Source organism: Uranotaenia lowii, chromosome 2 (assembly GCF_029784155.1).
Source record: "Uranotaenia lowii strain MFRU-FL chromosome 2, ASM2978415v1, whole genome shotgun sequence".
Lineage (NCBI taxonomy): Eukaryota > Metazoa > Arthropoda > Insecta > Diptera > Culicidae > Uranotaenia > Uranotaenia lowii.
This window is the reverse complement of record NC_073692.1, coordinates 6,839,084-6,854,099: the sequence shown is the minus strand read 5'-3', so window position 1 is coordinate 6,854,099 and position 15,016 is coordinate 6,839,084. Positions and strand designations below refer to the sequence as shown.

Sequence of the window (15,016 nt, the reverse complement as noted above, 5' to 3'; positions counted from 1 at the left end):
TGGTGTGCCCCGTTTCGGAATATCTAATAATCGGCCGGCCTCTTGGCGGCGGTGACCCTGGGAGAGAAAATCTACTTTGCTTTTTTGATGGATGATGGGCTGCTGCTAAACTGGTGGGCTGGAAGGCAATTTTCTTGCCTTTCTAGTCAGTTTCGGTTCTTGTAAGTACTCGTTCTATTCTCTTAGCACTTCCTGGGTACCTTTCTTAAGTTCTAAAAAATTATCATACTTTTGAAATGATTTGTAGATCGATAACAAATCCTTCAATTTGAATCCAAAAATTTTTTTTCGTTACCATGCTTTGACTAGATAATTAAACCAAAAACTGTCCTTGAAAATGATTTCTTCGAGAAGCGAAACGTCGAGGACCTTGACGACGCTTGTTGGCTCTGCCCAGCTGCAGACCGAAGTCAAATTAGCCATAAAATGATTCAAATTTTCTCTGTCTTCGACTGTCTTAAGCGTTTGGAGATCTGCGCGGATTACGTCTAACAAAAAACGTTTCTCGAACTCCCGGAAGAAAACATAATTTATGCACAACTTCTGTCCTTTTGTGCTCGCCGACAGCGAAGAATTCAAAAGCTGCGGCAATTGCGGCGGCGGCGGCGGCATCCTAAGGAATCAAAATGATGACGACGCATCACATCGACTGACTGACTAAAGTCAGCGACGACGACAGTGAAGGTGATCATTTTTTTTTTGTCGTGCTTTCTGCAAAAACTTCTTTTAAAGTTTTGTTGCAAGGTTTTTTTTTCATCCCATGCCCATCTACTTTATTCACGCGCGCGCGGTCGAACATTGACGAGAGTTTGATTTGTTTTTAATTTTGTTTCATCCCGAGGTGAGCGGTGATTTTTTTTCTCTTTCCCCGTCTTGTATTATCTCAACGAGGGCGCACAAGATCAAGAACCGAGGGGTCTTGTAGGAATCGGAAGGCCACTGCCGATGGGATGGGATGAATGGGATGTGAATGCATTTGATCTTTGACGGTTCCTTTTTTGTAGAATCTAGACAATAAATATTTGGTGTGGGCAGAATATTGGTAAAATTTCATAAAAAAATATGTTGATAAAACGGAAGAAATGATATAGAGAGCAACCTCAAACGTTTCATTGCAATTGGAATTATCTTTTCATCCATCTTATCCAAATTTCGCTGTACAAATATTTGCTAGTGCACAAAATTTGATTTTGTTTGATTTTTATATCCGCCTTTATCAAAATTTGTAAGGCCACCAAAAAAATTTAAATAACTCAAGTCGTATCAAATCTATTTCATAAAAATTCAGTAAAAATTTCCAATGAACCATTTCCTTCAGTACACAGTGGTCAAAATAAAAAAAAACGTGATCTTCGTATGTAACTTCTTTGTTTTGCTTTTAACAAATTGATGTATTGGGTGAAATTTGACAGTAAAATAAACTATAGGGGAAATAAACGAGACAAGATGGGGAGGGTGGGGGGTAAGGGTACTTGGTTTCGTGACAATTTTTTTGTTCAATGATATTTTATTCCAACTATGCATGAAATAAAAAAAAATTAATCATTTTCCGATACTATTTGATTGTTTTAAATTGATGATTTGAAGTGCTTAGCAAAGAAAATAGTGTTCGAAACTTGATTATGGAAGTTCCATTGCATTTTTTAGAAGTTTCTAGAAAAAAACAACAAAGAGATTTGATCAACGGGTTTAAAATTGGATTTTTTACACTCACATATTGAAGGATTAGTCCGAAAAATTATTAATTTTTCTCATAGAACTTGTTTTACTTAAAAACTTCTCCAGAGACATCAATTTTTAAACTATTAAACAAACAAGTTATAAGCGACGACCATTTTTTCCGTTGATGACCACTGTGCAGTGAGAGAGATTTTTTCGCGAGATTTTTTTACGTTAAAAAAAATTAAATTAAAGAGGATCTTGCGATTCAACCAAGTAGTCCTTACAACACATGTAAAAAAAATAGAAAATCTTGTCAAACTAAAATTAAAGAAACAAGAAAGGCAAACAACTTAAAAGGTTGAATAACAAACATGATGATAATGAATTACACTAATAGATTACACAAAAAAAATCATCATTAAAATTCAAATTTACTTTGACACATGAAAAAAATGATGAGCCTCCTTAAATTTCTATCATTTACCATATTTTGGAACTTGGGTTCTGCCTTTCTACTTTTTCTGTTATTTCTATTCACCGTGTTTTTTTGTAATTCCTACCATACCTACCTATTCTTCTTTTAACTCAAAATTAGGTTCAGAATTCAGCTACAGTTTTTCAAAATTTCTCACTTCCTTACTTTTCGATAGTCATTAATTTCTGTTGTATTTGTGTTTTCATATTTTGGTTTATGTATCCAGTTTCGGTTCGAATCATCATTAAAAATGGAAATGAAAAGCTGTATTTGAGATCGTCGTTTAAATTTGGTTTTACATTTCCTTCAAAATAGGATTCATGATTTTCGAAACTCATATTCATTTTTACATTTAGTTAATATTTTTCCGAATATAATTAGAAACTTTTTTCATCCTCGCGGATGATTCCTCCCTTGAAATTATTCTTATATTTGTTCCATATGCAGATTCGAAGTTCATGATATTTATTCTTATGCAAAATTCAAACAGAACCAAGCTTCAAAATGGCGATTTAGACTCGTCGTTCGAAAGTCTTATTTTTTTTTAGATTTGTTAATCGGATTAGAAATACATAATTAAAATAAAGATTAATCATTTAAACCTAGAACAACCTAATTATAATTATCCAGTGCCGAGTTCTAAAGCTTTTTGAAAACATACATAAACAGGGTTTTTTTGCTTATAAATATTACTACATAGTTCAGGATTTATAAGAATATAATGTTCTAAGAATTTGCCCAAATTCTCAAAACGACATTTCTTTTCGAAGTCATTGCAATTTAAAGTTTTATTTTTCCCTAACTTCACGAACTTTTAGCGTCAAAAAAGGTAGTGTATAAATTCTTGTCTCGAGGAGCCGTCATGCTTTTATTTCCTTTACTACAATATCCTACTGAAATAACGTATCTCCACCAAAGAACCCTTTTTCGTGTATGACAAGCATAAATTTGTTCTATTGTTAGCTTTTGATGAGAAAATAGGAATGAATGTCTTATTTGGATGTCCTCAGATGAAAGTTGCAACATCATTAGGGTATTACAATGTTTTTTGTAGAACATTCGGTGCGAAGTTTTTTTTTATTTTCTGACAATTTGCAAAAAATAAAAATTTGATTCATTTTATGACTTAAAACACATGATTTTTTTTCAGATTTCTAAAATTTTTATTTTTATTCGATTTAGATTTGCCCCTATTTCTTTCTTAACTCTTAAAAAAGTTGTTGGCCTACTTTGGTTTCTTCATATGAAAATTGCATCATAAATTAGGCTCTCTAATGGTATTTTTTGCAGAGTTTAGAGTATTGGTGATTAAGACGGCAATTTTAGACACTATTTGAAGCTTATTTACAATTTTTCATGTTGAAGGTTGTAACTAAATTTTTTTGAAATATTTTATTTCAAAAGACTTTTATATGCATAACGCTATAAAATGAGAGCTGCAGCTGGAGTTTCGAATTGTAACACAAAGATGTCTTAAACTTATTTTCTGAATATTGATCTTTAAATTTGTGTTGAAGATCTGATAATTTTAATCTGTTTCATTAAGCTTCACCCTAAAAAAGAGGGTCTCAAATTAATCGTACGCAAATAATCGAACTTATAAAATAAGGTTATTTTTGCCTGATATGTTCTGGACTATGCTAAAAAACTGATAAGAGAGCCCCCCTGTCCTTCCCTTCACCCCCTGCTGAATGGAGGTCGTGGTCTCGAATAATCATACACATTTTTTTCGAGCCCTAAAATCCTCTCATATCAAATATAGTTCCATTGGTAGATACATTTTTAAGCTTTACAACAAAATTTCTTCTCCTTTCTACACTGTAAAGCGTAAGGGTCTATAACAATCTTAGAAAAGTATCTCGTAACCAAATGCCTTTCCATGCTATATTTGCTTCCATTTGTTGGCTTCGTTAGCATAAATTGAAAACTTATGCTAACAAAATTGTATTGGGCTCACCTCCCTCCTCCTATGTACCTACTCACTGAAAGGAAGATAGTGTGTCAGATAATCATAGAATCATACAAAAATGATTTTCCATGCTAAGTTTTGTCCATTTCTCGGATTTTGTAAAAAAAAGGCCCTCTTTCCTTCCTTTATTCCCAATTCTATCATCCCACTGCAAGAAAGGAATAGTTTGACATAAAAAAATTCTTGTATTGAACTAACATCCCATGCCAAATTTGGTTTTATTTTCTTTGTAAATTCTTGAGTTATGCATAAACTTGAAAGGGAGTACCACCCCCTCCCGTTCTCCCCATTGAATGGAGGGGTGAGAACTTAATATTCACAAAAGTATTTTTTGTACTCTAATACTTTTTGATACCAAATTTTATTTCATCTGCATTATTAATTCTCGAGTTAAACAAAAGAATTGTATGGAAGCCCCCTTTCCCCCTTAATATCTTTCCGCTGAAAAAAGTGGAACTTCAATTTATAATAGAAACATTTCTCGTATCCAAATACCCTCACATGCCAAATTTGGTTCAATTTGCTGGATCAGCTCTCCAGTTATACTGAAAATTGTAAGGGAGACCTTTTCTCCCCCTTTTCATCCACCTTTTTGAAGGAGTGAGGATACCAAATATTCATAGAAGCATTTCTCGTACCCAAATACCGTTCTATGCCAAATTTGGTTCCATTTGCTGTTGTAGTTCGTGAGTTATGCAATAAAAATTGTATGAAAATTCCCTCCCTCTTTCCTTTCTCCCCGCTGGAAGAAAGAAGGGGTCTCAAACAATCATTAGAACATGTCACGTTCCAAATATCCGCCCATGCCAAATTTGGTTCCATTTGCTTGATTTGTTTTTGAGTTATGTAAAAAATTATAAAAGAGGGGGAGATCAAAGTAATCATTGCCAAGAAATGACGCAAAATTTTCAAGCTCCTCAATTTTTTTCGAAAATTTGTTGTTTTGTTTCAAAAGTATTGAAGAATGTTGATGAATGGATATTTCAATCCATTCGGGTTTGACAATTGTGGACGGATCTGCAAGGGACGGGTAGATTCAAGGTTTCCGACAAGGATGTGAACTTGTGGTTTTGCATAGAAGTGGAATCCAGGTTCTCTGCGAAGCAGATCTGAACTTTACAGTCAAATCAAAAGCTAAGTATTATTTTCCATTATTAGTTTTAACTTCCATCAAAATCATTCATTAGCAGTTTTTATTTAAATTTTAATGTTTTTTTTTTCTTGAGCGTCATTATTTTTAATGAACACTTTTTAAATAATTTTTAATATATTTTATTGCAGAACTCAAAGCAGAAAATTAAACAAGTTTTCAATTTTAGCTATGTGTATCATTTGATCTGAATATTTTGACTGAATCAACTGAAGTGTCTTACAAGAGACATCAAAAGAAATGAGAAGCAGAAGAATTACAAAAACTATGGCTGCAATTGGTAAGACCCAACTATTTTTAAACATAATATTTATTTGTTCAATGATCACAAAACATTCTAAAAGTGATAAATTTTATTCAAGAATCAATTTGAAATTTTTCTTTAATAGAGGTTGACTTTTTATTTTAAATAATTTACTGTGGAATTCAATAAGATCAATTTGAGTAAGTAAAAAATTAAAAGATTCTTCAAATGTATTAAAGTTTAGAATTTGAATAAGCTACTTGGGTCGAATTCAACTAAATACTAACGTCTTTACTGAACTGGCCTAAAAATGCTTTTTAGACAACAAACATCATTTTTATGTTTTGATTTTAATAGCAATCAAGATAATGACATATGATATTCACCAAACTATCACAACCCTGTTTCATGTAGGACTATTTTGATTGAATTAAAAATATTTAAAATTCGATGTACTAAAAATTGAATTGAAAAATTAGTTTTCAAAATGTGTCATCTAGTTAAATTCAGAGCTATGTATCAAAATTTTACGATGAGCATTTTGAATTGCTGTAATTTTTTTAAGAGATGGTTTTGTTGATATAATGTTTTTTTTTAAATAAATCGCGTTAAACATTTTTTTTTAAATTTATTTTTCACTCATTCATCACCGCTAAACTTGTTGCAATTAAGGATAGATTTTTTACATAGAGATGTAAACAAATTAAAGAGAAGGTAAATCGTCGACTTGATATGTCACTGGATATTACGGTTAGACTATAGGCTTTTTTTTACAAATTTATGTTGGAGAAAGGTATTAGGAATGTTCATGAAAAATAGGCACTTATTGATAGTAGTTATTTTTTTGTCGTCATTACACTAAACAACCTCATGCCCCCGTATTAACTGAAAGCATCGAATATGCGCTAATAGGAGTAAGGAAAATAATTTTTATGGTTCACCGCAACACTTGTCAAAAGTGTCTCCCAATTAATTCCTTTTACCCAGTCCCAACCAAAATTATTTTGCTAGGATGCAGAGGTAACCTCGGTCCTAAAGCACAAAATAGATCTTTCGTCCTTTTCTCTTTCTTCCAATCTATCTATTGACTACTAGGACGTGGCCGGCGCCGTTATTGACGTTAAAAGAGAGAGCATAAGTTTTGTGCAGTGTGAATGAGCTGCTAATCCCAAGCACCATTCATTTGACCTCTGATCAAAATTGATGGCCTCGGTCAATCACGGAGTAGCAACCATTGGCAATGTGGAACTTGTTCTACTGAGCCACGCCAGCGATCGTGGACCTCGAAGTGATTGTAATGTTAATATGTTAATATGATATTATATGTTTTTAAAACCAATGCATACATTTTCTACAACCATGCACTTCGGGTTTTACGGTTTAAGGTGGATGTGAGTAGTTAATCAAGCTAAGCTAAGCTAAGCTATGTAAAAAATTATAAAAGAGGGCCCCTTCCCCCTTTATACCTCCCTACTGGAAAGAGGGAGGGGTCTCAAATAATGATAGAAATATTTTTCGTATCCAAATACCTTTCCATGCCAAATTTGGTTCCATTTGCTTTATTAGTTTTTTAGTTTTGTAAAAAATATGAAAGAGGCCCCGCCCTCTTTCAACTGCTAAAAGGGAGGGGTCTCAAATAACCATTGAAATATTACTCGTATCAAAATACTTTCCCATGCCAAAATTGGTTCCAATATCTTGATTAGTTTTTGAGTTATATGAAAAATTGTAAGGTAGTCCCCCTCCCCCCTTCCTATCAGCCCACTGAGAGGAGGGAGGGGTACCTCATATTCACTGAAATATTCCGCGTTCCCAAATATCACCCCCTGCCAAATTTGATACCATTTGCTTGATTGGCTCTCGAGTTATGCAAAAAATTGTCTTTTGTTTGGGAGGTCCCAAACCATAATAGGAACCTTTCCCGGCCTGCAATCCCCTTACCTGTCAAGTTTCACGTAAATCGGTTCAGTAGTTTTCGAGTCTATAGGGAACAGACAGAAAGACAGACAGACAGACAGACAGACAGAAATTCATTTTTATATATAAAGATTTTATAATTTCAGTTGAAAAACAGAGTTATGAAGCTTTGAAATATGGTTTTATTTTATTTACAAATTTTTTAACCTAATCTATCAAGAAAAATAAAAATTATAAAATTCTGACTCTCGGCGCAAACCCGTCAGATAATTAGAAAAATTACCCATAAACTTTAAATTGTTGATAGTAGCACAGATGAACAGATGTACAAGCTCGAACAAAAAATCTTCAGAAACTTGTGTAAAATTTCCAGTGCTCTATTTTAAAGAAGCCGTTAAAAATGACGAAAAACAGTGCCATCTATTGCTAGATTTGTAACTTTTGAACGGCGCAATAGATGGCACTGTTTCTAGATTGCACTTACAATAGTAACAATGTTTCGAAAGGGCGCAATTTGAACTCAAAAATAATTAAATTGAATACAATAAAATGAATTATTCTATACAATTAAATTAATCACGAATAACTTTAAGCTGAGGAAAATAGCATCATCATATTTTTTTTTCACTACAGAGACTGTCTTAAAAAACAAACAGATGTACAAGCTTAAATTATAAAATTCCAGAAAGCAGAGCAAAATTTCAAATGCTTTCATTTAAACAAGCTGAATCAACTTTTGAAGTACTTCATTCTTGGAACTTGGAAGAGCGCAATCGTATATGATCCCAAAAATAAATAAATAATCATCATAGTACAATGGACGGCTTCATTAGATTCTCAGCAAGGTAAGTTTTATCGCTTCATTTTACATTCATTCTTTTTACTAAAATAAGACTAACTAAGTACTTTGGACAAGCCAGACGAACCAGTTATTTGTTGGTGGCTCAACCAAAAAACATAAAATTGATTCAAAACGGGCATTGGAACTTCCCCCCCTTTTCAAGACTTAGCTTGTACATCTCTATTCATCTCATTTACAGATCCACTTACCCCTTTTTGTCCTTGAAGGACGTAAATTTGAGGATAAATAAAATTTTAAAATTGGAAAACTTCAGAAGGGAAGGTCGTAGAGAATTTAAATCTTGTGCAAAACGTGCTTTAAAATGAAATGGAAAAACTATTTGTTTTGTTAATTTTAACGATTAAAAAAAATCTAGAAAAAAATATTTACTCAAGTAAAATGATGCCCAATCACAAAGAATCTGTATCTAATCTGTACATTCTATAAAAAAAATGTCACATTGTTTTTGGTTCGAATCAATTTTAATCGTCTAACGTGACATTTTAAATTTGATTGTATACAACATCGTGCTTTAAAAATCATTCATCATCAAAATTGATAAAAAAGGGGTAGACATTTTTCATATTTTTGACGATACAAGATTGGTCTTGCAGAGAGAAATAAATAAGGCTCCTTTACCATATAATCCTCTCCCATAAAAAAACAATCTTGTATTGTTACTTAATATTATGATTATAATTTTGCATAAAACACGTCTTACGATTTCATCATAATAGCTGCGGCGAGCCAAACAGAAACGCACATTCAATAGAGGTTCAATTTCTGGTGAATGGTGGCCACTTTACGGATCCGCATGAACCGACAACAACGAACGCCCAATCTGACATACCTTCAAGAAGCCGAGCAGAGCCGAGGAAAAGTAAAATACATTTACTTAGACCCTGCTCGACTCTATGCGGAAAACAACCACGAAAGGCTGGGATAAAATTGATGATGATGGAATTACGAATCCGCGCCAGAACGTTCCGCGTACAATCATCTCTCACTGCTTGATCCCGGTTGCAGAAGGCAGGCAGGCAGGTACCAGGTTTTGTCCGTGGCCATGGCCAACGACGACCCATCCAATATGCATTTCATATTAATCTTTCGCACTGCCATGTGCATCTCTCGAGCAGAATCACTATTTGGAGATGTGGAAGCTGCCTGACCGGGACCAAACCAAACCAAACCAAACCAAGGGCAAGGATCCAAGGCGCGGCAAAAGCCCAGAAAAGCCACAAACCATCTATTGTGGGTAAAAATATGATTGCAAATTATACCGATACACAACCCACTTTTCCAGGGCTTGAGTTGCGTTGATTCTCAATTTCTGATCTGGATCCCGGTGCTGTTGTTGTTCTGCGCCCTGGAAGATTCGAGAGGCTGTAGAAGGTGCCCAGGTCCGGGGAAGGTTGTATGCAAAGTACGAAATGAATCGCTCTCTATCTCGCCAGTACGGCCCCTTCCGTGTGATGTGGTGTGCACTTGCGGAAAATCCGTGAGAATCGCCTCCAGTAATGTCCGCGCGCTTGATCTGCGCTCGATCCTGAGGCGGTTGCTGGTGGCCTGTGGGGTTTAAGTAACTGCTGGCAGGCCGTAGCTCATGAAGGAGAAGCAACACAAACAAGTGGAGGCTGATGGCTGGAAGCAATTTGCTTGCACCAGCAGCAGTTTTCTTCTCTCGAGGCAAGGCACACACGACTTTGAGTGAGACAAAGCAGAGTGAAAGAGACGAAATTAAATTACGAAAAAATTATATCTTGAGCCATATCTGCATATTAGCCGTTGCTGTATGTGCGCAGCAAGCATATTGCATGGTCTCATGAAGCCTGGCCCGGAAAGGGACGAGACAAGGGACTCATGTTTTGTCCGAGATGGCAGGATTAATGGTAAGAGGCAGGAAAAATCTTCATTTCATTACAGTGCACAACATGAAAAGTTGAGAGAAGATGACTGCAAAATGAGCGAAATATGTATGAATAATAACGAAATTGGACAGCCAAGCTTGGCGAGGATTCCTAAGGAGCTCGGAACTTTTCTTAACGGATAAAATACGTTCATTGAGGTACTGAGTGTGGAATTTGTTGTTTCGAACTAAAATTATCCCATTAGAGTTGATCTTTAAACATAAAATTTTAATCTTTGAAACAATTAAAAAAAATTACCTAAAAATATAACCTTTATTTAATTTTATTTAAATGTCCATAAGGCATATTTAACTTTTGTAAAAAAAGTGACGAAGCTGGACAAAAACTTAAAAAATATATAACAAAAATTCTAAAAATATCATAAAAATGAGAAAAACCGACAAACAAATTTCCAAGGATTTCAAGCCTTTCCCATTGGGTTCGGCTTCCATAAACTGTATTTCCCGCAATCAGGAAACAACCCACCGTAAGAACCGGGATAATTCATTTCGCACAGGTAGAAGTAAACCAAATGTCTCACCAGAATTACCTCCTCCAAAAGGGGTGGATGGACCTGAATGGAAGGGGAGAATGACTACCCTCCCTCACTCGCTGCCCCCGAAGGTTGAACGAAATATGTTAGAGAAAAATGATGTTATTTTGAATGAACTCGGACCCGATCAGCGGAGACGGATGCAAACAATCCGCCGCGAAGGACGGAAAGGCGAAAGCAAAGAAGAGGATCAACACAGCAACCACTACTCAAAAGAGCACTCGATCGTGCTGCATCTGGTAAGGTGCATGCAAAACGACCTCCACAGTAGGTATTGGCCGCAGAGTGAAGAGCCTGTACTGCACATGCAAGTTGAAGGATGTGGAGACGAAGATGGCTTAAGTAAGTGAGTATAAGTGGAGTGAATCCAAAGGATGAAGAACGATCCGAGGGTATACAATAAGCATAATATGATTATAGTTTTTAGCGATCCCGCAGGGCGGAGCTCCCGAATTGTGGATCGCATTAAAAGATATGAACTTTATGCTGGCTGGACCGGAGAGCTGTTGCTCGGTCGTGGATATTGCATTTGGCGTCTCGACATTTGCGAGAACCTCGGCTTACCCCGTCAACCCCCCGTTGGCGATGGTGGTTGGCTCCCGGGACTCCCTTCAGGGAACAGCAACAGTTATGAAGGGGCATAAGACAATGAGAATCGATGAACATGCATCATTTTGCATCATCATCACCGTCTACGTAGCGACGATTTCTTGGCATAAGTATTCTTGCTTTTGCTTTTTTGTTTCGTTCAAAGCTAATCGTCTGGAGATTTCGAGAAAGTGCACATCTGAGAGTCGATTCAGGCTGCTACATCGGAGCGAAGAACTTTGTCCGAAGATGCTTTTCAACAATGGATCTTGAGTTGATTGATAAAAGTTTTCTTTCTCAAGGAACTTTATCTCAGTGAAGATTTATTCGTCTCATTTGTTTTTTTTTTCCTCATTTTTTTCACTCTTTTGTACCTCGAAAGATATGGAGAGACTCAAAATTCAGATTTATGGGAAATATTCTAGTTCAAATTCGGCAAAGACGTATACAGAAATATACAATTGAAGGGAACTATTCAATTTTAAAAACTTTGTGAACGATCTGAAATTTTTTCACTAAATAAGAATTAAGTAACACTTAACAAGGCTAGTTTTGATTCTATGTTCAACACAGTTAATAATAATTAAAATTTTATTGTTCCTATACATTTGGTCAGGAGTCAAACCCTGAGAACATTTGTATGTCAAACGCAAAAAAAGGTTAGCAATAAATTACTAGTGTTCGACACGAAAGTGATTTTTTTACTAAATTTTCATTGAGCTAGTGAATAAAGAGTTTTTTTTAAATTTTTTTGTTTCGCTCATTGAAGACCGCTGATTTCTACAATTTTGTGTTGAGCCTACTTTAGATTACAGACCGAAGTATGATTTAAGTTTTTTTTACTAATTAGCTACTTTATTATGTGTATTATTATTTAGCATGTGTTTTAATGTTTAGCAGCAATCACTTTAACCCTAATCCGTCCTAGAATGTCAATATGACACTTAAGTTATTCAAAACTTTTACGCATTAAAATAATTATTTTCATAATTATTATGAACTCAAAATAAGGTTCGTGATACCCAAGACTTCTAGGCTCATATCAAAATTTGATCTGGAATCTGTATTCAGAAATCGTTTTTATTTTTACATATCAGAAATAGCATTGAAACTCGGAAAACGATACATAATTCTAATTTCATAATAAGCAAACTTAATAATTTTTACTCATTTATGAGCTTGATATGAATTTTGAATATTAATGCTGTATCTGAATACTGAATCGGAATTCATATTCAGGATTAGAATTCAAAGACAGAATTAATATTCAAAATTCAGATTTAGCTCAATAATCTATCTATATATATAAAATAGAATTTTTGTCTCTCTGTCTGTTCCTATAGACTCGGAAACTACTGAACCGATTTGCGTGAAACTTTACAGGTGGGGGTATTGGAGGCCGGGTAAGGTTCCTATTATATTTTGAGACCCCTCCCTCTCATGAATGGGGGGGAGGGGGGGGGATTGGGTGGGATTTGGGAATGAAGAATATTTCTAGAAATATAAAGTGCCCCTCCCTCTTCTCAGTGGGGTGATAGGAAAGGGGGAGGGGGGCTACCTTACAATTTTTCATATAACTCGAAAACCACTGAACCGATTTTCGTGAAGCTTGGCAGGTAAAGGTATTGGAGGCAGGGAAAGGTTCCTATTATGGTTTGAGACCCCTCCCTCTCTGATGAAGGGGGGGAGGGGCCTCCCAAACAAAAAACATTTTTTTGCATAACTCGAGAACCCATCAAGCAAATGGTATCAAATTTGGTATGGGGTAGTATTTGGGAACGAGGAATATTTATAGGCCCTCCCTCCTCTCAGTGGGATGATAGGAAGGGAAGGGGGGGGGGCTACCTTACTATTTTCCATATAACTCGAAAACTAATCAAGATATTGGAACCAAATTTAGCATGGGAAGGTATTTGGATACGAAAAATATTTCAATGAATATTTGAGACCCCTACCTCTTCCCAGTGAGGAGATACAAAGGCGGGAGGGGGCCTTTTTTTAATAACTTTTTACATAGCTCAAAAACTAATTAGGCAAATGGAACCAAATTTAGTGTGGGTGGGTATTTGGAAACGTGATATGTTCTTATGATTGTTTGAGACCCCTTCTTCTAGCGGGGAGAAAGGAAAGAGGGAGAGGAGTTTCATACAATTCTAACTGCATAACTCGAGAATTACAAAAGCAAATGGATCCAAATTTGGCTTGGAACGATATTTAGGTACGAGAAATGCTTCTATGAATATTTGGTATCCCTCACTCCTTCAAAGAGGAGGATGAAAACGGGGAGGAGAGGTCTCCCTTACAATATTCAGTATAACTGGAGAGCTGATAGAGCAAATAGAAACATATTTGGCGTGTGAGGGTATTTGGATACGAGAAATGTTTCTATTATAAATGGAAGCCCCACCATTTTTTCAGCGGAAATATATAAAGGACGAAAGACGGGCTTCCATACAATTTTTTGCATAACTCGAGAATCAATCGAGCAAATCGAAGCAAATTTTGTTTTATAAAATATTTAAGTACGAAAAATACTTTTATGAATATTAAATTCTCCTCTCTCCATTCAATGGGGAAACGGAAGCGGGGATGGTACTTCCTTTCAAGTTTATGCATAACTCAAGAATTTACTATGCAAATTAAACCAAATTTGGCACGGGATGGTATTTCAATACTAGAATTTTTTCTATGTGAAACAATTCCTTTCTTGCAGTAGGAGGATATAATTGGGAATATAGGAAAGGAAGAGGAAAGCTTATATTTATCCCTTTTTTTTTTTTACAAAATCCGAGAAATGGACAAAACTTAACATGGAAAATCATTTTGGTATGATTCTATGATTATCTAACACACCATCCTCCTTTCAGTGAGTAGGTACCTAGCAGGAGGGAGGTAAGCCCAATAAAATTTTGTTAGCATAAGTTCTCAATTTAAGCTTACGAAGCCAACAAATGGAAACAAATATGGCATGGAAAGGTACTTGGTTACGAGATATGTTTCTACGATTGTTATAAACCCTTACGCTTTACGGGCTCCATACAAATTTTGTTGTAAAGCTTAAAAACTTATCAAACAATGGAACTGTATTTGATATATGATGTATATGGGTATGATTATTAAAGACCACGACTCTCTTTCAGCAGGAGATGATGGAAAGGACCGGTGGAGCTCTCTTATCAGTTTTTAGTATAAATCTAGAACATATCAAGCAAAGACAGTCATATTTTATAAGTTAGATTGTTTGCGTAAGATTAATTTGAGACCCTCTTTTTTCAGGGCGAAGATAAAAAAAAGCAGATTAAAATATTTGGAATTTATAGATCAAGATTTAGTAAATTAGTTTAAGTCATTCTTGTATTGCAATTCGAAACTCCAGCTGCAGCTCTCATTTCATAAAGTGAAAAGCAACCGTTATGAAATGAGAGCTGCAGCTGGAGTTTCGAATTGCAATACAAGAATGATTATGTTATAATTTGATTCAAAAGAACGCCAATCTATATATATAAAAATGAATTTCTGTCTGTCTGTCTGTCTGTCTGTCTGTCTGTCTGTCTGTCTTTCTGTCTGTTCCCTATAGACTCGGAAACTACTGAACCGATTTGCGTGAAACTTGATAGGTGGGGGTATTGGAGGCAGGGGAAGGTTCCTATTGTGGTTTGAGACCCCTCCCTCTCTCATGAAGGGGGGGAGGGGCCTCCCAAACAAAAGAC

General features: G+C 35.4%; 2 protein-coding genes across 4 annotated transcripts in view; one reads left to right on the top strand and one right to left on the bottom strand.

Moving 5' to 3' along the window:
- LOC129745684 (POU domain protein 2-like) overlaps positions 1-15,016 on the bottom strand; it is a 202,635-nt gene that overhangs the window by 131,749 nt on the left and 55,870 nt on the right. The window lies entirely within an intron of this gene.
- LOC129745692 (60S ribosomal protein L9) overlaps positions 1,099-15,016 on the top strand; it is a 285,451-nt gene continuing 271,533 nt past the window's right edge. The window contains exon 1 of the mRNA XM_055738976.1: positions 1,099-1,108. The gene's annotated coding sequence lies outside the window, so the exon portion shown is untranslated. The remainder of the gene's footprint in view (positions 1,109-15,016) is intronic.